The sequence below is a fragment of the Pristiophorus japonicus genome, chromosome 1, assembly GCF_044704955.1.
Source record: "Pristiophorus japonicus isolate sPriJap1 chromosome 1, sPriJap1.hap1, whole genome shotgun sequence".
Lineage (NCBI taxonomy): Eukaryota > Metazoa > Chordata > Chondrichthyes > Pristiophoridae > Pristiophorus > Pristiophorus japonicus.
The window spans coordinates 523469945-523492052 of NC_091977.1; the positions used below are offsets into that span (position 1 = coordinate 523469945).

The window sequence follows — 22108 nt, forward strand, 5'->3', positions numbered from 1 at the left end:
GGCCTATTGCTGCTCCTATTCCTTATGTTCTTATGATTCAAGAAGGTGGCTCACCGCCATCTTCTCAATGGTAACTAGCATTGGGCAATAAATGCCAGCTTTACCAACGACACCAGATCCCAAGAATGAATTTTAAAAATGTACAGCCACTTCTGTTAATGATCAATTGTTAGTCAACCTCCTTCCTTTTCTGGTTCACATCGACATGCTTCAAATAAGCACGAGACACTCGATAGTCGAGTATACAGAACAGACATTTTCGGTTTCTGTATCTTTCGAGCTCTCCCACTAACTGTTGAAAACCATGCTCCTTTATCCACCTTAGTTTGCTTACCTCAAGGTACATGCCACAGATAAGACCTCATGATGTAGCTGTTCCTGAATTGTTTGAAAGCAGCCCACTTTCATAAACAGTCACAGTTGTTTACTTCAAGACTTCCTGACTTAACTGTTTCCCAATCCTTTGAGAAGCTTTATTAACCACTTTTCTTTCTATTTTCTATACTAGAGTCAATGGACCCTCTGCCTATGTTTATTACACGAGCCACTAAAGTTAAAATCCAATCACTCATGGAAATTGCCAGGCTTTTATCTTGTGTATCTTGGAAAGGCAATTGTTTCAAGATACAATGAACTTTGATTATTATTAACCCTTAACTCTCCAGGATGGCCAACATACAATTCTCCAGGATGTCCGCTCACTTCCTGCAGGTGTACTTTCTCTGGGCTGCAGCAAAGGTGGAACTGGTGGGATTTCTGGCAGGGGACGGGTGAAGATGTCATTCTGCTGGGGGACATCATCATGGAAAGGGTCCCAGTTCAAATTTCAGCACTCCCCTCAGACTTGCATCCTTAATTGAGGGTATGGTAGCATAGTGGTTATGTTTTTGGACTAGTAATCCAGAGGTCTGGACTGGGGACATGAGTTCAAATTCCACCACAGCAGCTGGGGCATTTAAATTCAGTTAATTAATTTTTTTTAAACTTGCAATTTAAAGCTAGTATCAGTTATGGAACTACCGGATTGTCATAAAAATCCATCTGGTTCACTGATGTCCTTTAGGGAAGGAAATCTGCCGTCCTTACCCGGTCTGGCCGATATGTGACTCCAGACCCACAGCAATGTGGTTGATTCTTACAAAAGCAAAATACTGCGGATGCTGGAATTGAAAATAAAAATAGAAAATGCTGAAAATACTCAGCAAGTCAGGCAGCATCTGTGGAGAGAGAAACAGAGTTAACGTTTCAGGTGGTTGACTCTTAACTGGCCTTTGAAATGGTCGAGCTAGTCACTCAGTTGTATAAGACAGCTCATTAGGGATGGGCAATAAATGCTGGGCTTACCAGCGACGCCCACAACCTATGAACAAATAAATGTTTAAAAAATCCGCGCCATCAGGCCCAAGAGGTTTGATGCCATTGTGGTTTATATGTTTGACATTCAAAGAAATAAAGATTTGTCAGACAATTTGCCTGATGACAGTGTCCCTTTTAGAGGGCAGATTGTGAAGTGAGTTTCACAATGAACTGGGAGAAATTAAACTGAAAGCAAAGTGAGCGACAGAATAAGCAGCAGCAACTGAGATGGCCGTCAGTAAACAGGTCTTGACCCTGACCTAGGATTTAACCTGCTCCATCTGCCTGTAAACAAGTTGTGGAGCCGGTGCGACTGGACTGTGATCACAACTTCTGTAACTCCTGTATCGAGAAGTGTTGGGAAAATCAGGGGCAGTCTATGTCCTGCCCGGAATGTCGCGTGGTTCTCCCCCAGAGAAGCTACACCAGTAACATGGTGTTGGCCAATCTCTCCGAGATAGCTCGGCTGCTGGAGCTGAAGCTGGAGAAGGACCGGTCTCACTGTGAGGAACACGGTGACAAGCTGATAACGTTCTGTGAGGACGATCAGACTCTGATCTGTGCTGCTTGTGTAGATTCACCTGCACATTCAAACCACAAGTTCCTGCCAGTCCGGGATACAGTGAGACAGTACAAGCAAGGTATGGGGACACGGGATGGGGTGTTCCCCAACTCTCACCCTGGCAGTGTGGAGCGCGGGATAGAGGGAGTGGAGAGCTGAGAATCAGTTTCATTTCAATATTTAAATAAAATAACTACAGGGAAATAGATTCATTGCAATCTTTACATTAAATAACTATAGGGAAAGAGATTCATTACAATATTTAATTTATATTCCTATCATATTCCTGGGCAGGTGCTCACACCATTCCCGGTATTCCCAGTGTCTCCTCACCCTATGGGAGCCAGAAATGTTCCTCCCAGCCTCAGGGATTCCCTCTGTAGCTCATTCTCTCTCTGTTTTATACACACACTCTCACTGTTTAAAAAATGACTCAATATAAACTTTACCTTAAAGCTTTTTGAAATTTATCCTTTTGCTATTCTTCAGTTCATTTGGAAAAACACCTGAGCAGAAGCTGCAGATAATATTCTATCCATTTACCTGACTGAGTGGTATTGTTGCACGCTGTGAAATTAAGTTCACTGCGCTTGCACAGACCATACAATGTGCGTTCAGCAAACAGAATCAAAGCTCGGGGCAAAAATATCAACTCTTAAGCCCAGGATTTTGGGAGAGGCTGAGGCCTTCAAATAAAAACTTTTAACGAAGGCATTTAAAGATACAATGTATACATTTATTTGTTATTGTGAACTATGCTTTTGTAAATTTGTTTTAAACTTTATTTTGGAAAATATAAATTTCAATTACTGAGAAGAAAATTGCAGCTGAACATATTTTCAGAAAGTATTTTGAGTGATTTGCAGGGAATAAGATAACCAGCACCATGTAGTGCTTTAACATGAAGCTGTGCTAGGCCACTGCTTAGATTAACATTGGAAGTCTTATCAAAGTGCTACTAAGTGGCATGTTCAGTTGTGGCAGTAAGTTTGGACATTTTAAACATTGGAATTCCCATAGGTGTTTCTGTAGAAGTTTTCATGACTCACATAAGTATTTTAATACACAATATAAAAACTAATGTCTGGTTAAAAGCATGAACAGCTGTCCCCACAGTTTGGGAATAAACAGCAAACATGCAATGGTTTGTGGTGAGATCTGATTCCATTTGTAGGATCAGCTGAAATTGGTCTTGAATTCCATGAAGGGTGAAAAGAAAAGTAAAAGTGAACTAAAACGGCAGCAGGAGGGGAAGATTTCAGAGCTGGATGTGAGTATTCCGGCTGTTACCTTTAAACACGGCCACCCTTTAACAACCCACTGCTTAATTGATCTCTCTCACCATCTTAGGAACTCACAGGATCCCTGGAGCAAGACATTTCTGCACAATTTGCCAAAATCCATCGATATCTTGAAGAGAAAGAGAAACATTTAATCGAAGCGCTGAGGAGACAAAAGGAGGAAGATCTGCGCCCAATGGAGAAGAACTTGGAAAGAATTGAAGAGGAACTGACATCACTCGAGAAGAACATACTGAACCTTTGTGTAGACATCGAGCAGCAAGGCAGTATCTCTTTTCTCAAGGTGACCCTTTATAATCCAATCCCCGAGCTGTTGGTATAAGTGTAAACAGTATTTTATAATAGGGCTCAAACCCCATCACAACAATGCACAATGTGCGGTATAACTGAGTATAAACAGGTCTCAGTCTGGACTGATCTCTGAATGTCGAGGAGACCGTCCCACACTGTCAGGACCTCATACTGACTGAGTATAACTGGAACCAGAGTAAAGACAACGTATTAAACCTGGTCCCCTTCATGCTTTCAATGTTAGTAAAGAGCTGAGAGGACAGGCCACTCTTCACTGAAATAAACACTTCACTGACACTTGACAACTCAACCAATGTCTTTAGATACATGTCCACAGTCCTCGGCTTCCCCCAGTTTGACTGTGATGTGCAGTCAGCTGAATAACTTAGAGCTGTGTTTACAGATGTTATCAGGGTTACATACCATTGCTACCAGAAATCCCTTTGTATTTCCCAGGACCTGGTTCTGAGAGTCTGATTGAAAGAAAGAAAGACTTGGATTTATATCGCTCCTTTCTCAACCGCCGGACATCTCAAAGCACTTTACAGCCAATGAAGTACTTTTGGAGTGTAGTCACTGCTATAATGTGGGAAACGCGGCAGCCAATTTGCGCACAAGCAAGCTTCGACAAACAGCAATATGATAATGACCAGACAATGTATTTTTTTGTTATGTTGATTGAGGGATAAAGATGAGGGAGATATATTGATCTTATCCTTGTCCTATCACTCTAATCCTTACACTGTTATTACAAGCCAAACAGTGCATACCAGCATCTAGCAATATCTCATCAATCGACTCACCATCCGACTATCTCCGATAGGTTACAGAAATTTCTTTGCTCAGGTTAAAGGTTGTCTCCTCTCAGATTTGTTCCCTTCTCTCCTGTATTTAAATGAGTGACAGGCCGGGATACAGTCCCATGGGTGCTAGCTCTGAGATCAGTGACATGTTGGGGTACAGTCCCATGGGTGCTAGCACTGAAAGTAGTGACATGTTAGGATACAGTCCCATGGCTGCTAACCCTGACAGCAGTGACATATTGGGGTACAGTCCCATGGATGCTACACATTCTTTGCCTAAACAGTGAGCAATAGGAGGCTATTTGATTGTGTGAGCATCACACAGAGCCTAATCCTGTTCTCGTCTGACGTGCACATGGGCGCATGTTGCCCCAGAGCAGCCTGGAAGTGTCCAGGAGCTGGTACATAAACTGTTGTCTCCCGATCGAAGGGGTGCTGACGTTAAGTGTAACACTATTGCCCCCAGCTCAGGGCCTCACAGACCAGCGACAAGCTCTGAGTTGCTGGGTAAAGTCTTCAGCAGTAGAGGAAACCCTGTGGAGTGTATTCCGGAGGTAACTGACGTGATATCACATCACTGGGGCCTGTCAGTGAAAACTCCACACAGATCCCTTCACATTTTACTAAAACTATTGATTACACATCATTAAACAGTATAATCTAACAGTTCCTTATATTTATTTAAATGTTTCTGATTCTCTGTCCTGCAGAAACTGAAAGGATTGAGAGAAAGGTGAGTATCCAATCCAAACCTACACACGGTCTGGCACTGTAATCACAGTTTGCATCCAGCAGTGAGTGACTAAATCAATCCCATTCAAACAGGTACCTGGACAAAGCTGATGAAGGTGAAGGTGCAGAGAGAGGTGAAGATGAGGAGATACTTGTCATGTATGTAACCACAATGTAACGCCACTGTATTACTGTATACACACAACCTAGATGCACACGGCCACAAGAACTTTTTACCTCATCACCCAGGTATATAAAGGGAGGTCCCACACAGGGTCATCACTTGTGGAATGCTGTGGATAAAGAGTTGAGGTCACAGAGTGACCTTGTCCCCAGAATGTGCCTCGTGTGGTTTCATGCTGTAGAGTAAGGACTTTACATTGGCGATGAGAAACGGGAATTCACGACCCATGACCGGTAGTGCAGAGGAACGGTACTGTGTTGGGGAAGACTGGGACGATTTTGTCGAGCGGCTTCAGCAAAACTTCGTTACGAAAGAATGGCTGGGGGATGCAGCGGCCGACAAGCGAAGGGCTCATCTTTTGACCAGCTGCGGACCAAAGATTTACGCGCTCATGAAGGACTTATTAGCAACCGAAAAGCCTTCGGACAAAACCTTCGAAGAACTTAGCAAACTGATCGGGGAGCACCTCAAACTCGCGAGTAGCATACACATGGCCCGACACAGATTCTACACCCACCGACATCATGAAGGACAGAGCATACCGGACTTTGTAGTGGCCCTCCGGCGTTCACAGACGCCTGCAGAGGGGAGATGCTAAGGGACGACTTTATCGAGGGCATCAGTCATGCGGGAATTTTCCTCAAATTAATTGAGACCAAGGATTTGACCTTGGAAGCGGTGGCGTTGTTAGCTCAAACTTTCATGGCGGGGGAGGAAGAGACAAAAATAATATACGCACGCAATTCTGCCTCTAACGCGGCGATGGATCAGGGAGGATTTAAACTAATATGGCAGGGGGATGGATACCAATGCAGGGAGACAGAGGGAAACAAAAAGGAAGCAAAAGCAAAAGACAGAAAGGAGATGAGGAAAAGTGGAGGGCAGAGAAACCCAAGGCAAAGAACAAAAAGGGCCAATGTACAGCAAAATTCGAAAGGACAAAGGGTGTTAAAAAAACAAGCCTGAAGGCTTTGTGTCTTAATGCAAGGAGTATCCGCAATAAGGTGGATGAATTAACTGTGCAAATAGATGTTAACAAATATGATGTGATTGGGATTGCGGAGACGTGGCTCCAGGATGATCAGGGCTGGGAACTCAACATCCAGGGGTATTCAACATTCAGGAAAGATAGAATAAAAGGAAAAGGAGGTGGGGTAGCATTGCTGGTTAAGGAGGGAATTAAGGCAATAGTTCGGAAGGACATTAGCTTGGACGATGTGGAATCTATATGGGTAGAGCTGCAGAATACCAAAGGGCAAAAAACGTTAGTGGGAGTTGTGTACAGACCTCCAAACAGTAGTAGTGATGTTGGGGAGGGCATCAAACAGGAAATTAGGGGTGCGTGCAATAAAGGTGCAGCAGTTATAATGGGTGACTTTAATATGCACATAGATTGGGTTAACCAAACTGGAAGCAATACGGTGGAGGAGGATTTCCTGGAGTGCATAAGAGATGATTTTTTTAGACCAATATGTCGAGGAACCAACTAGGGGGGAGGCCATCTTAGACTGGGTGTTGTGTAATGAGAGAGGATTAATTAGAAATCTCGTTGTGCGAGGCCCCTTGGGGAAGAGTGACCATAATATGGTGGAATTCTGCATTAGGATGGAGAATGAAACAGTTAATTCAGAGACCATGGTCCAGAGCTTAAAGAAGGGTAACTTTGAAGGTATGAGGCGTGAATTGGCTAGGATAGATTGGCGAATGATACTGAAGGGGTTGACTGTGGATGGGCAATGGCAGACATTTAGAGACCGCATGGATGAACTACAACAATTGTACATTCCTGTCTGGCGTAAAAATAAAAAAGGGAAGGTGGCTCAACCGTGGCTATCAAGGGAAATCAGGGATAGTATTAAAGCCAAGGAAGTGGCATACAAATTGGCCAGAAATAGCAGCGAACCCGGGGACTGGGAGAATTTTAGAACTCAGCAGAGGAGGACAAAGGGTTTGATTAGGGCAGGGAAAATGGAGTACGAGAAGAAGCTTGCAGGGAACATTAAGATGGATTGCAAAAGTTTCTATAGATATGTAAAGAGAAAAAGGTTAGTAAAGACAAACGTAGGTCCCCTGCAGTCAGTTGGCGGACCAATTGAACAAGTACTTTGGTTCGGTATTCACTGAGGAGGACACAAACAACCTTCCGGATATAAAAGGGGTCAGAGGGTCTAGTAAGGAGGAGGAACTGAGGGAAATCCTTATTAGTCGGGAAATTGTGTTGGGGAAACTGATGGGATTGAAGGCCGATAAATCCCCAGGGCCTGATGGACTGCATCCCAGAGTACTTAAGGAAGTGGCGTTGGAAATAGTGGATGCATTGACAGTCATTTTCCAACATTCCATTGACTCTGGATCAGTTCCTATGGAGTGGAGGGTAGCCAATGTAACCCCACTTTTTAAAAAAGGAGGGAAGAGAGAAAACAGGGAATTATAGACCGGTCAGCCTGACATCGGTAGTGGGTAAAATGATGGAATCAATTATTAAGGATGTCATAGCAGTGCATTTGGAAAGAGGTGATATGATAGGTCCAAGTCAGCATGGATTTGTGAAAGGGAAATCATGCTTGACAAATCTTCTGGAATTTTTTGAGGATATTTCCAGTAGAGTGGACAAGGGAGAACCAGTTGATGTGGTATATTTGGACTTTCAGAAGGCTTTCAACAAGGTCCCACACAAGAGATTAATGTGCAAAGTTAAAGCACATGGGATTGGGGGTAGTGTGCTGACATGGATTGAGAACTGGTTGTCAGACAGGAAGCAAAGAGTAGGAGTAAATGGGTACTTTTCAGAATGGCAGGCAGTGACTAGTGGGGTACCGCAAGGTTCTGTGCTGGGACCCAGCTGTTTACACTGTACATTAATGATTTAGACGAGGGGATTAAATGTAGTATCTCCAAATTTGCGGATGACACTAAGTTGGGTGGCAGTGTGAGCTGCGAGGAGGATGCTATGAGGCTGCAGAGCGACTTGGATAGGTTAGGTGAGTGGGCAAATGCATGGCAGATGAAGTATAATGTGGATAAATGTGAGGTTATCCACTTTGGTGGTAAAAACAGAGAAACAGACTATTATCTGAATGGTGACAGATTAGGAAAAGGGCAGGTGCAAAGAGACCTGGGTGTCATGGTACATCAGTCATTGAAGGTTGGCATGCAGGTACAGCAGGCGGTTAAGAAAGCAAATGGCATGTTGGCCTTCATAGCGAGGGGATTTGAGTACAGGGGCAGGGAGGTGTTGCTACAGTTGTACAGGGCATTGGTGAGGCCACACCTGGAGTATTGTGTACAGTTTTGGTCTCCTAACCTGAGGAAGGACATTCTTGCTATTGAGGGAGTGCAGCGAAGGTTCACCAGACTGATTCCCGGGATGGCGGGACTGACCTATCAAGAAAGACTGGATCAACTGGGCTTGTATTCACTGGAGTTCAGAAGAATGAGAGGAGACCTCATAGAAACGTTTAAAATTCTGATGGGGTTAGACAGGTTAGATGCAGGAAGAATGTTCCCAATGTTGGGGAAGTCCAGAACCAGGGGACACAGTCTAAGGATAAGGGGTAAGCCATTTAGGACCGAGATGAGGAGGAATTTCTTCACCCAGAGAGTGGTGAACCTGTGAAATTCTCTACCACAGAAAGTTGTAGAGGCCAGTTCACTGAATATATTCAAAAAGGAGTTAGATGAAGTCCTTACTACTAGGGGAATCAAGGGGTATGGTGAGAAAGCAGGAATGGGGTACTGAAGTTGCATGTTCAGCCATGAACTCATTGAATGGCGGTGCAGGCTAGAAGGGCCGAATGGCCTACTCCTGCACCTATTTTCTATGTTTCTATCAATGCGACTCAGAGCCCCGCAGACTGGCAGGGGCAATCTGACTTTCCCCAGGCAGCAATAGACCCCAGAGTAGGACTCCAACAGAGACAATGGCAGGCTGAACGGACATTCACGCCATCACAGCGGACAATGCGGCCCCGAATGGAGCCATTGACACCCACTAATAGGGTACTTAAGAGCAGTCAAAGGGACAGTCAGCGCGGAATGCCTGGCCATAGTCCCTTTGTCCCCAACAATGGAAACTTTAACTCCATTGGAGGTGTGAGGGAAAACACTCAGCCAGATCTTGCAGATTTCAACAGTTTGTCTGCAGAAACTGAAATCTCAGTGGTCATTTAGCTCGAATGTGCAGGAAGCCTGCAACCAGACTAATATATGAGGCGGAGGGACCAGAAGAGGGTCCTTTGAGGCAGGATGACTTTTGGGGCAAATCGATGGACGCCGAGGTTCAGCGGGAATATGCGGCGAACAGTTTATACACCAAAACGCCACCAATGATGATGAGGGTTTTATTTAACGGCATCTCAGTACGCATGAAGCTGGACACTGGGGCCAGCCAGTCACTCATGGGCGTTCAGCAATTTGAGAAGCTATGGCCACTTAAAGCCAGTAGTCCCAAATTAGCACGTATTGAGACACAATTACGGACTTACACTAAAGAAATCATTCCGGTGCTAGGCAGTGCAATGTTGGCTGTCATACACAACGGGTTAGTGAATCGGCTGCCGCTCTGGATTGTCCCGGGTAATGATCCCGCACTGTTGGGGAGGAGCTGGTTAGCCGAGATGAACTGGAAATGGGGGGATGTTCACACAATGTCATCTGTGGAGCGAAGTTCGTGCTCACAAGTCCCATAACAATTCGATTCACTTCCAACCTGGCGTTGGGACTTTCAAAGGCACCACAGTAGTAATACACATCACCCCGGACGCCAGGCCAGTGCACCACAAAGCCAGAGCGGTGCTGTATGTGATGCGAATTGAACCAGCAGTTGAGAGAGGGCATCATCTCGCCTGTTGAATTCAGTGACTGGGCGAGCCCCATCGTTCCCATCCTAAAAGGATCTGTGGCGACTACTAGGCCACCATTAATCGGGTGTCCCTACAAGATCAATACCCGCTCCCGAGAGCGGAGGACCTTTTCGCCACGCTGGCAGTTGGACCTCACCTCAGCCTATATGACCCAGGAACTGGCCGACGAATCTAAACTACTGACCACCATCACCACGCACAAGGGACTATTCTCTTGTAACAGGTGCCCATTTGGCATTCGATCAGCGACTGCGATCTTTCAATGAAACATGGAAAGCCTGCTTAAATCCATTCCTGGATGATCGTATTCCAGGACGACATCCTCATCATGGGTCGAGACACCGAGGAACATCTCCACAACCTGGAGGAGATGCTACGCCGACTGGACCAGGTAGGCCTACGACTCAAGCAGTCTAAATGTGTGTTTTTAGCTCCTGAGGTTGAATTTCTGGGCAGGAGGGTTGCTGCAGTTGGGATTCGGCCCACCGAATCCAAAACAGAGGCGATTCGACGAGCACCCAGGCCCTGCAACACATCGGAGCTGCGTTCATTCCTGGGACTGTTGAACTATTTCGGGAACTTTCTGCTGAACTTGAGCACGTTGTTGGAGCCGCTACACGTGCTCCTGCGTAAGGGTTGCGATTGATTTTGGGGGGACTATCAGGAACGGGCTTTTGATCGGGCGCGAAACCTGTTTGTTCAAACAAGTTGTTGACCCTGTACGACTCCTGTAAAAAATTGGTTCTGACATTTGCTGCATCGTCCTATGGGGTTGGGTGCGTGTTGCAGCAGGGCAATGTCGAGGGTCAACTACAACTTATGCCTCCAGGTCGCTCTCTCAAGCAGAACGGGGATATGGGATGGTCGAGAAAGAAGCGCTCGCATGTGTCTATGGTGTAAAAAAAATGCATCAGTACCTCTTTGGTAGGAAGTTTGAATTAGAGACGGACCACAAGCCATTAACATCCCTGTTGTCAGACAGCAAGGCTGTCAATGCCAACGCATCAGCTCGCATACAGCGATGGACTCTCACGCTGGCTGCTTATGACTACTCCATCCGGCACCGGCCCGGCACTGAAAATTGCGCTGACGCACTCAGCAGGCTTCCACTGGCCATCACTGAGGGGGCAGCAGAGCAAAGCACTGAGATGGTCATGGCTGTCGATGCCTTTGACAGCGCAGGCTCCCCTATCACAGCCCACCAGATCAAAATCTGGACAAACAGAGATCCCCTCCTATCCCTGATTAAGAAATGTGTCCTGACTGGGGATTGGGCGCCCGCACACGGAGCATGCCCTGAGGAGGTCAGACCGTTCCACAGACGGATGGATGAGCTCTCCATCCAAACCGACTGCCTACTATGGGTCAGCCGGGTAGTTATGCCCCAGAAGGGCAGGGAGGCATTCATCAGGAACTGCACAGCAAGCATCCAGGCATTGTGCTGATGAAGGCCATTGCCCGGTCACACGTTTGGTGGCCTAGAATTAATTCAGACCTAGAAACATAGAAACATAGAAAATAGGTGCAGGAGTAGGCCATTCGGCCCTTCTAGCCTGCACCGCCATTCAATGAGTTCATGGCTGAACATTCAACTTCAGTACCCCATTCCTGCTTTCTCGCCATACCCCTTGATCCCCCTAGCAGTAAGGACCTCATCTAACTCCTTTTTGAATATATTTAGTGAATTGGCCTCAACAACTTTCTGTGGTAGAGAATTCCACAGGTTCACCACTCTCTGGGTGAAGAAGTTCCTCCGCATCTCGGTCCTAAATGGCTTACCCCTTATCCTTAGACTGTGACCCCTGGTTCTGGACTTCCCCAACATTGGGAACATTCTTCCTGCATCTAACCTGTCTAACCCCGTCAGAATTTTATATGTTTCTATGAGGTCCCCTCTCATTCTTCTGAACTCCAGTGAATACAAGCCCAGTTGATCCAGTCTTTCTTGATAGGTCAGTCCCGCCATCCCGGGAATCAGTCTGGTGAACCTTCGCTGCACTCCCTCAATAGCAAGAATGTCCTTCCTCAGGTTAGGAGACCAAAACTGTACACAATACTCCAGGTGTGGCCTCACCAATGCCCTGTACAACTGTAGCAACACCTCCCTGCCCCTGTACTCAAATCCCCTTGCTATGAAGGCCAACATGCCATTTGCTTTCTTAACCGCCTGCTGCACCTGCATGCCAACCTTCAATGACTGATGTACCATGACACCCAGGTCTCTTTGCACCTCCCCTTTTCCTAATCTGTCACCATTCAGATAATAGTCTGTCTCTCTGTTTTTACCACCAAAGTGGATAACCTCACATTTATCCACATTATACTTCATCTGCCATGCATTTGCCCACTCACCTAACCTATCCAAGTCGCTCTGCAGCCTCACAGCATCCTCCTCGCAGCTCACACTGCCACCCAACTTAGTGTCATCCGCAAATTTGGAGATACTACATTTAATCCCCTCATCTAAATCATTAATGTACAGTGTAAACAGCTGGGGCCCCAGCACAGAACCTTGCGGTACCCCACTAGTCACTGCCTGCCATTCTGAAAAGTACCCATTTACTTCTACTCTTTGCTTCCTGTCTGACAACCAGTTCTCAATCCATGTCAGTACACTACCCCCAATCCCATGTGCTCTAACTTTGCACATCAATCTCTTGTGTGGGACCTTGTCGAACGCCTTCTGAAAGTCCAAATATACCACATCAACTGGTTCTCCCTTATCCACTCTACTGGAAACATCCTCAAAAAATTCCAGAAGATTTGTCAAGCATGATTTCCCTTTCACAAATCCATGCTGACTTGGACCTATCATGTCACCTCTTTCCAAATGCACTGCTATGACATCCTTAATAATTGATTCCATCATTTTACCCACTACCGATGTCAGGCTGACCGGTCTATAATTCCCTGTTTTCTCTCTCCCTCCTTTTTTAAAAAGTGGGATTACATTGGCTACCCTCCACTCCATAGGAACTGATCCAGAGTCAATGGAATGTTGGAAAATGACTGTCAACGCATCCACTATTTCCAAGGCCACCTCCTTAAGTACTCTGGGATGCAGTCCATCAGGCTCTGGGGATTTATCGGCCTTCAATCCCATCAATTTCCCCAACACAATTTCCCGGCTAATAAGGATTTCCCTCAGTTCCTCCTCCTTACTAGACCCCCCGACCCCTTTTATAACCGGAAGGTTGTTCGTGTCCTCCTTCGTGAATACCGAACCAAAGTACTTGTTCAATTGGTCCGCCATTTCTTTGTTCCCCGTTATGACTTCCCCTGATTCTGACTGCAGGGGACCTACGTTTGTCTTTACTAACCTTTTTCTCTTTACATATCTATAGAAACTTTTGCAATCCGTCTTAATGTTCCCTGCAAGCTTCTTCTCATACTCCATTTTCCCTGCCCTAATCAAACCCTTTGTCCTCCTCTGCTGAGTTCTAAATTTCTCCCAGTCCCCAGGTTCGCTGCTATTTCTGGCCAATTTGTATGCCACTTCCTTGGCTTTAATACTATCCCTGATTTCCCTTGATAGCCACGGTTGAGCCACCTTCCCTTTTTTATTTCTATGCCAGACAGGAATGTACAATTGTTGTAGTTCATCCATGCGGTCTCTAAATGTCTGCCATTGCCCATCCACAGTCAACCCCTTAAGTATCATTCGCCAATCCATCTCAGCCAATTCACGCCTCATACCTTCAAAGTTAGCCTTCTTTAAGTTCTGGACCATGGTCTCTGAATTAACTGTTTCATTCTCCATCCTAATGCAGAATTCCACCATATTATGGTCACTCTTCCCCAAGGGGCCTCACACAACGAGATTGCTAATTAATCCTTTCTCATTACATAACACCCAGTCTAAGATGGCCTCCCCCCTAGTTGGTTCCTCGACATATTGGTCTAAAAAACCATCCCTTATGCACTCCAGAAAATCCTCCTCCACCGTATTGCTTCCAGTTTGGTTAGCCCAATCTATGTGCATATTAAAGTCACCCATTATAACTGCTGCACCTTTATTGCACGCACCCCTAATTTCCTGTTTAATGCCCTCCCCAACATCACTACTACTGTTTGGAGGTCTGTACACAACTCCCACTAACGTTTTTTGCCCTTTGGTGTTCTGCAGCTCTACCCATATAGATTCCACATCATCCAAGCTAATGTCCTTCCTAACTATTGCCTTAATCTCCTCCTTAACCAGCAATGCTACCCCACCTCCTTTTCCTTTTATTCTATCCTTCCTGAATGTTGAATACCCCTGGATGTTGAGTTCCCAGCCCTGCTCATCCTGGAGCCACGTCTCCGTAATCCCAATCACATCATATTTGTTAACATCTATTTGCACAGTTAATTCATCCACCTTATTGCGGATACTCCTTGCATTAAGACACAAAGCCTTTAGGCTTGTTTTTTTAACACCCTCTGTCCTTTTAGAATTTTGCTGTACAATGGCCCTTTTTGTTCTTTGCCTTGGGTTTCTCTGCCCTCCACTTTTCCTCATCTCCTTTCTGTCTTTTGTTTTTGCCTCCTTTTTGTTTCCCTCTATCTCCCTGCATTGGTTCCCATCCCCCTGCCATATTAGTTTAACTCCTCCCCAACAGCACTAGCAAACACTCCCCCGAGGACATTGGTTCCGATTCTGCCCAGGTGCAGACCGTCCGGATTGTACTGGTCCCACCTCCCCCAGAACCGGTTCCAATGCCCCAGGAATTTGAATCCCTCCCTGCTGCACCATTGCTCAAGCCACGTATTCATCTGAGCTATCCTGCGATTCCTACTCTGACTAGCACGTGGCACTGGTAGCAATCCCGAGATTACCTGAAACACTATGTTCGCAGGTGCACGACGTGTGCCCAGCTGGGTATAGCCCCCAGGAAGGCCACGCTGAGCCCGTGGCCCTGGCCCACCAGGCGATGGTCACGCATTCATGTTGACTACGCAGGCCCGTTCATGGGAAAGATGTTCCTTATTGTGGTAGATGCGTACTCGAAATGGATCGAGTGCATCATTCTGAATTCATGCACGTCATCCACCACTGTGGAAAGCCTACGTGCGATCTTTGCAACCCATGTCTTGCCGGACATCCTGGTTAGTGCTTCACAACCTACAAACTCCGGGAGTTTATGTCAGGCAATGGCATCAACCACGTCAGGACTGCGCTGTTCAAGCCGGCCTCCAATGGCCAGGCGGAACGTGCGGTCCAAATCATTAAGCAAGGTATGCTCAGGATTCAAGGACCCTCCCTACAATGCCGCCTATCGCGCCTCCTGCTGGCCTATCGATCCCGACCACACTCGCTCACGGGTGTCCCGCCTGCAGAGCTACTAATGAAACGGGCACCCAAAACCCGGTTGTCCCTCATTCACCCAGTCCTGACTGACATAGTTGAGGGCAAGTGCAAGTCACAAAAGGAGTATCATGACCGTAATTTGAGGGGGAGATGTATAGGAATAAATGATCCTGTATTCGTCCTCAATCACGCCATGGGGACCAAATGGCTTGAGGGCACTGTAATTGACAAAGAGGGGAATAGGGTCCTCGTAGTAAAACTCAACAATGGTCAGATATGCCGGAAGCATCTGGACCAAGTATAAGAAAAAGGTTCAGCATCGACACGGAGGAACCTGAAGAAGACCATGAGATGGAGCTCACACCACCGCCAGTGAACGAGCAATAAGAGCAATCAGAAGAATGCACAGTCCCTGCAGTTAGCCCGGACAGGCCGGAATCACCACAGATGACAGACACGCACGTCAGTGTCCAACAACCAGAGCCCCAACTGCGGCGCTCCACGAGGGAGCGTAGAACACCTGAAAGACTAAACCTATGATCCTAACAAGACTTTAGGGGGTGAGGAAGGTGATGTCATGTATGTAACCACAATGTAACACCACTGTATTACTGTATACACACAACCTAGATGCACACCTTGACCACAAGGGGTGAACTTGTGGGAGACACTCCTTACCTGATCACCCAGGTATATAAAGGGAGGTCCCACGCAGGGTCATCACTTGTGGAGTGCTGTGAATAAAGAGTTGAGGTCACGGAGTGACCTTGTCCCCAGAATGTGACTCATGTGGTTTCATGCTGTAGAGTAAGGACTTTACAATAATGGTGTCTGTTAGTCTGAAATACACAGTATTTCGAGGCCCTTACTCTATGCAGTGTGGAAGGAGATGAAACAGATCATCTCTCCAGGTAAGAAACTCCAAGCTTTGTGTCCACTTTCTGTAGCATTTCCTGTTCTCTGCTTCCTCTCCTGAAGGTGCTGCCTGTTGCTGGTACAGATCACTGGGTCAGCAGCCTCTGGGACCTCACTCAAAGGGCCATTCTTTTTTGTGGGACCTTAGATTGGTCAGTGATCAGACTGGGACCCTTGGCTGATTGTGTTCCTCTCTGACCCAGGACTCACTGGACAGTGATCAGACTGGGATCCTTGGCTGATTCTGTTCCTCTCTGACCCAGGACTCACTGGACAGTGATCAGACTGTAATATCTGTTCACTGTACATACTGAAGTTGGGAATATATCTAACTGTACACTGTATCCAGTCTGCAGTATTTACTGATACAGAAATTATAGACTGGGTGCTGAGTCCAGTTATACAGACACCAGGTATTAACCTGTGTCCATCCACCTTCCTCTGTCTAAGATATTTAACATATTTAACATGATGTCATTTTTATTTACCAGTCTCAGCCTCACTGACCCTGGACCCAAACACAGCGCATCGTAATCTCATCCTGTCTGAGGACCGGACCAGTGTGAGACTTGATAACAGAGGATTACAGTTTCCTGATAACCCGTAGAGATTCAATGCTGCTGGCTGTGTCCTGGGGACACAGGGATTCACATCAGGGAAACACTACTGGGAGGTCAAGGTCAGGGACAAGACTCAGTGGGACGTGGGTGTGGCCAGAGAGTCAGCCAATAGGAATGGAGAGGTAAAACTGGGTCCTGAACGTGGATACTGGGCCGTGTGGCTGAGAAATGGGAATGAATATATAACTGTTGACAGCCCATCTGTCCCACTGACCCCGAGAGTGAAGCCCAGGACTATCGGAGTTTACCTGGACTATGAGGGAGGACAGATGACCTTTTACAATGCTGATGATATGTCCAATCTCTACACTTTCACTGACACATTCACTGAGAAACTCCTTATTTCTTTCCTGGGTTGCATGATGAGGGTAAAAATGCTACTCCTCTTAAACTGCTAACCTTCCTAAACTGATGTGTCAGAGTACAGAAGGGATGTGTCCACTGCTGGGTGAATATTGCATATCTCACACAGTAACTTCGAGACACAGCAGAATACAGAGAGAATGGGGTCGATATTAACTCCCCACAATGGGAGGGAGAGGGTCGGGGCGTGGTTAAAAATAAAGTCACGAAATGCGCCCCCCACCTGCCGTATACGCACATGCCGCCAGTTTTGCTGCGGAGTGTCGTGGGCGAGTGTATACCGCTGTATGGGATGAATTGTAAGAGTTGCAAATAGGTGGTCAGAATTATGCAGAAGGTAGTGAACTTATCAGAATTAGGAGGGTCTGTATAATTGCCTATGTATGTAACACTTACTTATGTAGATATAGCACAAATGTATAACGCATTAAACCGAATCCGTAATCTCTTGTGGAAGCAAGTCATCCTCGTTCGAAGGACCGCCTATGATGATGAGAGTGTTGGGCTGGTGAATTGTCAGTGTTCCTTGCAGTGAGCTCCTGGGCTGTGATCACGGACAGAGACGCCTGTTACTGTGCAGGGTGAAGAGGTCCCAACGTGAGCTGCTGGCAGCTTGCCCCAGCTTTCCAATCTGGAATTCTTCATTCCTGATCATTCCACCGGGAGAGCCTCTGCTGCTCTTTGTTATTCCGGGGTCCATGTTACAAATTCCAGCAATGCTGTTCACTATCGGCAAACTGGAGTAACGGGATCCTGGAGTCACACTGCACTGTTCACACACAGGGGCTAGCAAGTAGTAATATTACACAAAATATACAGCAGTTTTATAAGATAGGTAAAATTGGCTCCGGATGGGCTGAAGCAACAAGGGGGCCGCTGAGTTACACCTTGTGGTTGTAACAAGAACAAATCATTATTGGGACTTGCTGAAGATCTCCACAATCCTGGCTCAGACCAGCTGAAGATCTCCACAATCCTGGCTGTAGACCAGCTGAAGGTCTCCATAACCTGGCTCCAGTCCAACTGAAGATCTCCATAACCTGGCTCCAGACCAGCTGAAGATCTCCACAATCCTGGCTGTAGACCAGCTGAAGATCTCCACAATCCTGGCCCAGACCAGCTGAAGATCTCCACAATCCTGGCTCAGACCAGCTGAAGGTCTCCATAACCTGGCCCCAGACCGGGGACACCGAAACATTTGGCGGGTCTCGGCAAGTCTGAGCCAACCATGAGTAGACGGTAAACTTTCGTGAAAGGATTATTCTGGGTTGGCCTTTGTTTTCAGATTGGCGAATGCATACACTGGGGGTTAGAAGGTTTTCTTCGTGTCGTTAAAGCAACTCTAAATCGTGCTGCAATTGTGGACATTGTTTCATTCTAATACGGTATTTTTCTGCTATACAATAAATTCTCTTTTCCTTATAAAGCTATGGTTTATTCCTGGAGTTCCTTATTCGTGAAAAAAGCCACTCAGTTAAACATAAAGACCTGGAGTTTCTGCTCGATTGCGTTGTTTAGACGCAATTCGCCGAACTCGGCGTAACCGGCTCAAATGATCGGCGAATGTTAAGCGCAATTTAGAGTCTGCCGCAACTCAAGTTTCCACGATCTTTGGCGCTTGTTTTAAAAAATGGCGCGAGAAGCAGGCCCCGCCCCCAAAATAAAGTGATTTGCAATGATTTTTGGGTGTCCTGCACATGCGCGCAGTGGACTCCGTCCCTTTTTCAGCATGGGCGCTCAATTTAGTCGCGCATGCGCAGTGCGTCGTACGAGGAAGCCGGAAGTGGAGCAGAATCACGTGGAGCTAATTGTCGCTGGAGTTATTTATAGCTTTTGGATTATATTCAGGACTGTTGCCTACAATATCACTGTGATTATCCACACAAACATTTTAGCGGCCTTCTGTGGGAGAGAAAACATTGGAGGTGGGAGAGAGAGAGAGACAGACTGGGGATAGAGAGGGAAAGACTGGAGATAGATAGATAGAGAGGGAGGGAGGGAGGGAGAGAGAGAGAGAGAGAGATTGGGAATATATATATATAGAGAGAGATTGGGGATAGAGAGAGAGAGCGACTGGGGATAGAGAGAGAGACTGGGGATAGAGAGACTGGGGAGAGAAGGAGCGGGAGAAAGAGAGACTGGGGGAAAAGAGCGAGAGATACTGGGGGGAGAGAGAGAGATTGGGAGGGGGAGAGAGACTGGGGATAGATGGAGAGAGCGAGAGTGAGACTGGGGATAGAGAGAGAGAGAGACTGGGGAGAGAGAGAGAGAGACTGGGGATCGAGAAAAAGGGAGACTGGGGATAGATAGAGAGAGAGACTGGGGATAGATAGATAGAGAGAGATAGAGACTGGATAGATAGAGAGAGAGAGACTGGGGAGGAAGGGGGAGAGAGAGGGATGGAGAGAGCGAGACTGGGGATGGAGAGAGAGTGAGACTGGGGATGGAGAGAGAGATCCTGGGGATGGAGAGAGAGACTGGGGATAGAGAAAGAGACTGGGAATAGAGAGAGAGAGCGATACTGGGGATAGAGAGAGAGAGACTGGGGATAGAGTGTGTGTGTGTGTGAGTGAGAGAGACTGGGGAGGGAGAGAGAGCGAGACGGGATGGAGAGAGAGCGAGACTGGGGATGGGGAGAGAGAGCGAGACTGGGGATGGGGAGAGAGAGCGAGACTGGGGATGGGGAGAGAGAGCGAGACTGGGGATGGAGAGAGAGATCCTGGGGATGGAGACAGAGAGAGAGAGAGACTGAGGGGAGAGAGGGAGGGAGAGAGACTTGGAGAGAGAGAGACTGACTGGTGGGGGGAGGGAAAGACTGGGGATAGAGAGAGATAGAGCGATACTGGGGATAGAGAGAGAGAGAGACTGGGGATAGAGTGTGTGTGTGTGTGAGAGACTGGGGAGGGATGGAGAGCGAAACTGGGGATGGAGAGGGAGAGAGAGCGAGACTGGGGATGGAGAGAGCGAGAGCGAGACTGGGGATGGAGAGAGAGCGAGACTGGTTATGGAGAGAGAGAGAGACTGGGGATAGAGAGGGAGAGAGACTTGGAGAGAGAGAGACTGACTGGTGGGGGGAGGGAAAAACTGGGAATAGAGAGAGAGAGCGATACTGGGGATAGAGAGTGAGAGAGAGAGAGACTGGGGATAGAGAGTGTGTGTGTGAGTGAGAGAGACTAGGGAGGGATGGAGAGGGAGGGATGGAGAGAGAGCGAGACTGGGGAGGGATGGGGAGCGAGACTGGGGATGGAGAGAGAGCGAGACTGGGGATGGAGAGAGCGAGAGAGAGACTGGGGAGCGAGACTGGGGATAGAGAGGGAGAGAGACTTGGAGAGAGAGACTGACTGGGGGGAGGGAAAGACTGGGAATAGAGAGAGAGAGCGATACTGGGGATAGAGAGTGTGTGAGTGAGAGAGACTGGGGATAGAATGAGTGTGAGAGAGACTGGGGATTGAGAGAGAGAGACTGGGGATAGATCGACAGATAGAGAGAGAGAGAGAGAATGGGGATAGAGAGTGGGAGAGAGATTAGGGGTTGGGGGGGGGGAGAGAGATTAGGGGTTGGGGGGGGGGAGAGAGATTAGGGGTTGGGGGGGGGAGAGAGACTGGGGATAGAGAGTGAAAGGGGTTGGGGGGGAGAGAGAGAGACTGGGGATAGAGAGTGAAAGAGACTGGGAGAGGGATTGGGGATAGAGAAAGTGAGAGAATGGGGGAGAGAGATTGGGGAGAGAGAATGGGAGAGAGATTGGGATAGAGAATGGGGAGAGAGATTGGGGATAGAGAATGGGGATAGAGAATGGGAGAGATTGGGAGAGAGAAATTGAGGATAGAGACTGGGAGAGAGATTGGGGATAGAGAATGGGAGAGAGATTGGGAGAGAGAAATTGAGGATAGAGAATGGGAGAGAGAGACTTGGGGATAGAGAATGGGAGAGAGACTTGGGGATAGCGAATGGGAGAGAGACTTGGGGATAGAGATTGGGAGAGAGACTTGGGGATAGAGATTGGGAGAGAGACTTGGGGATAGAGAATGGGAGAGAGACTTGGGGAGAGAGGGAGAGAGAGTGGGGGGAACAGAGAGGGAGAGAGAGTGGGGGGAACAGAGAGGGAGAGAGAGTGGGGGGAACAGAGAGGGAGAGAGAGTGGGGGGAACAGAGAGGGAGAGAGAGTGGGGGAACAGAGAGAGAGAGAGTGGGGGGAACAGAGAGGGAGAGAGAGTGGGGGGAACAGAGGGGGCGGAGAGAGAGTGGGGGGAACAGAGGGGGCGGAGAGAGAGTGGGGGGAACAGAGGGGGCGGAGAGAGAGTGGGGGGAACAGAGGGGGCGGAGAGAGAGTGGGGGGAACAGAGGGGGCGGAGAGAGAAAGAGGGGGAACAGAGGGGGCGGAGAGAAAGAGGGGGAACAGAGGGGGCGGAGAGAGAGGGGGCGGAGAGAGAGAGAGGGGAACAGAGGGGGGGAGAGAGAGAGGGGGGGAGAGAGAGAGAGGGAACAGAGGGGGGGAGAGAGGGGGCGGAGAGAGAGAGAGGGAACAGGGGGGGGAGAGAGAGAGAGGGAACAGGGGGGGGAGAGAGAGAGGGGGAACAGAGGGGGGGGAGAGAGAGAGGGGGAACAGAGGGGGGGAGAGAGAGGGGGAACAGAGGGGGGGGAGAGAGAGAGGGGGAACAGAGGGGGGGGAGAGAGAGAGGGGGAACAGAGGGGGGGAGAGAGAGAGGGGGAACAGAGGGGGGGGAGAGAGAGAGGGGGAACAGAGGGGGGGGAGAGAGAGAGGGGGAACAGAGGGGGGGAGAGAGAGAGGGGGAACAGAGGGGGGGGAGAGAGAGAGGGGGAACAGAGGG

The 22108-nt window shown here is 47.8% G+C and overlaps 1 protein-coding gene and 1 pseudogene across 1 annotated transcript in view; one reads left to right on the forward strand and one right to left on the reverse strand.

Moving 5' to 3' along the window:
* Positions 1–1148, reverse strand: part of cep192 (centrosomal protein 192) — a 174284-nt gene extending 173136 nt beyond the window's left edge. The window contains exon 1 of the mRNA XM_070896513.1: positions 1087–1148. The gene's annotated coding sequence lies outside the window, so the exon portion shown is untranslated. The remainder of the gene's footprint in view (positions 1–1086) is intronic.
* Positions 1149–1584: 436 nt separating this feature from the next.
* LOC139277700 (zinc-binding protein A33-like) lies at positions 1585–17314 on the forward strand (annotated as a pseudogene).
* Positions 17315–22108: the final 4794 nt, after the last annotated feature.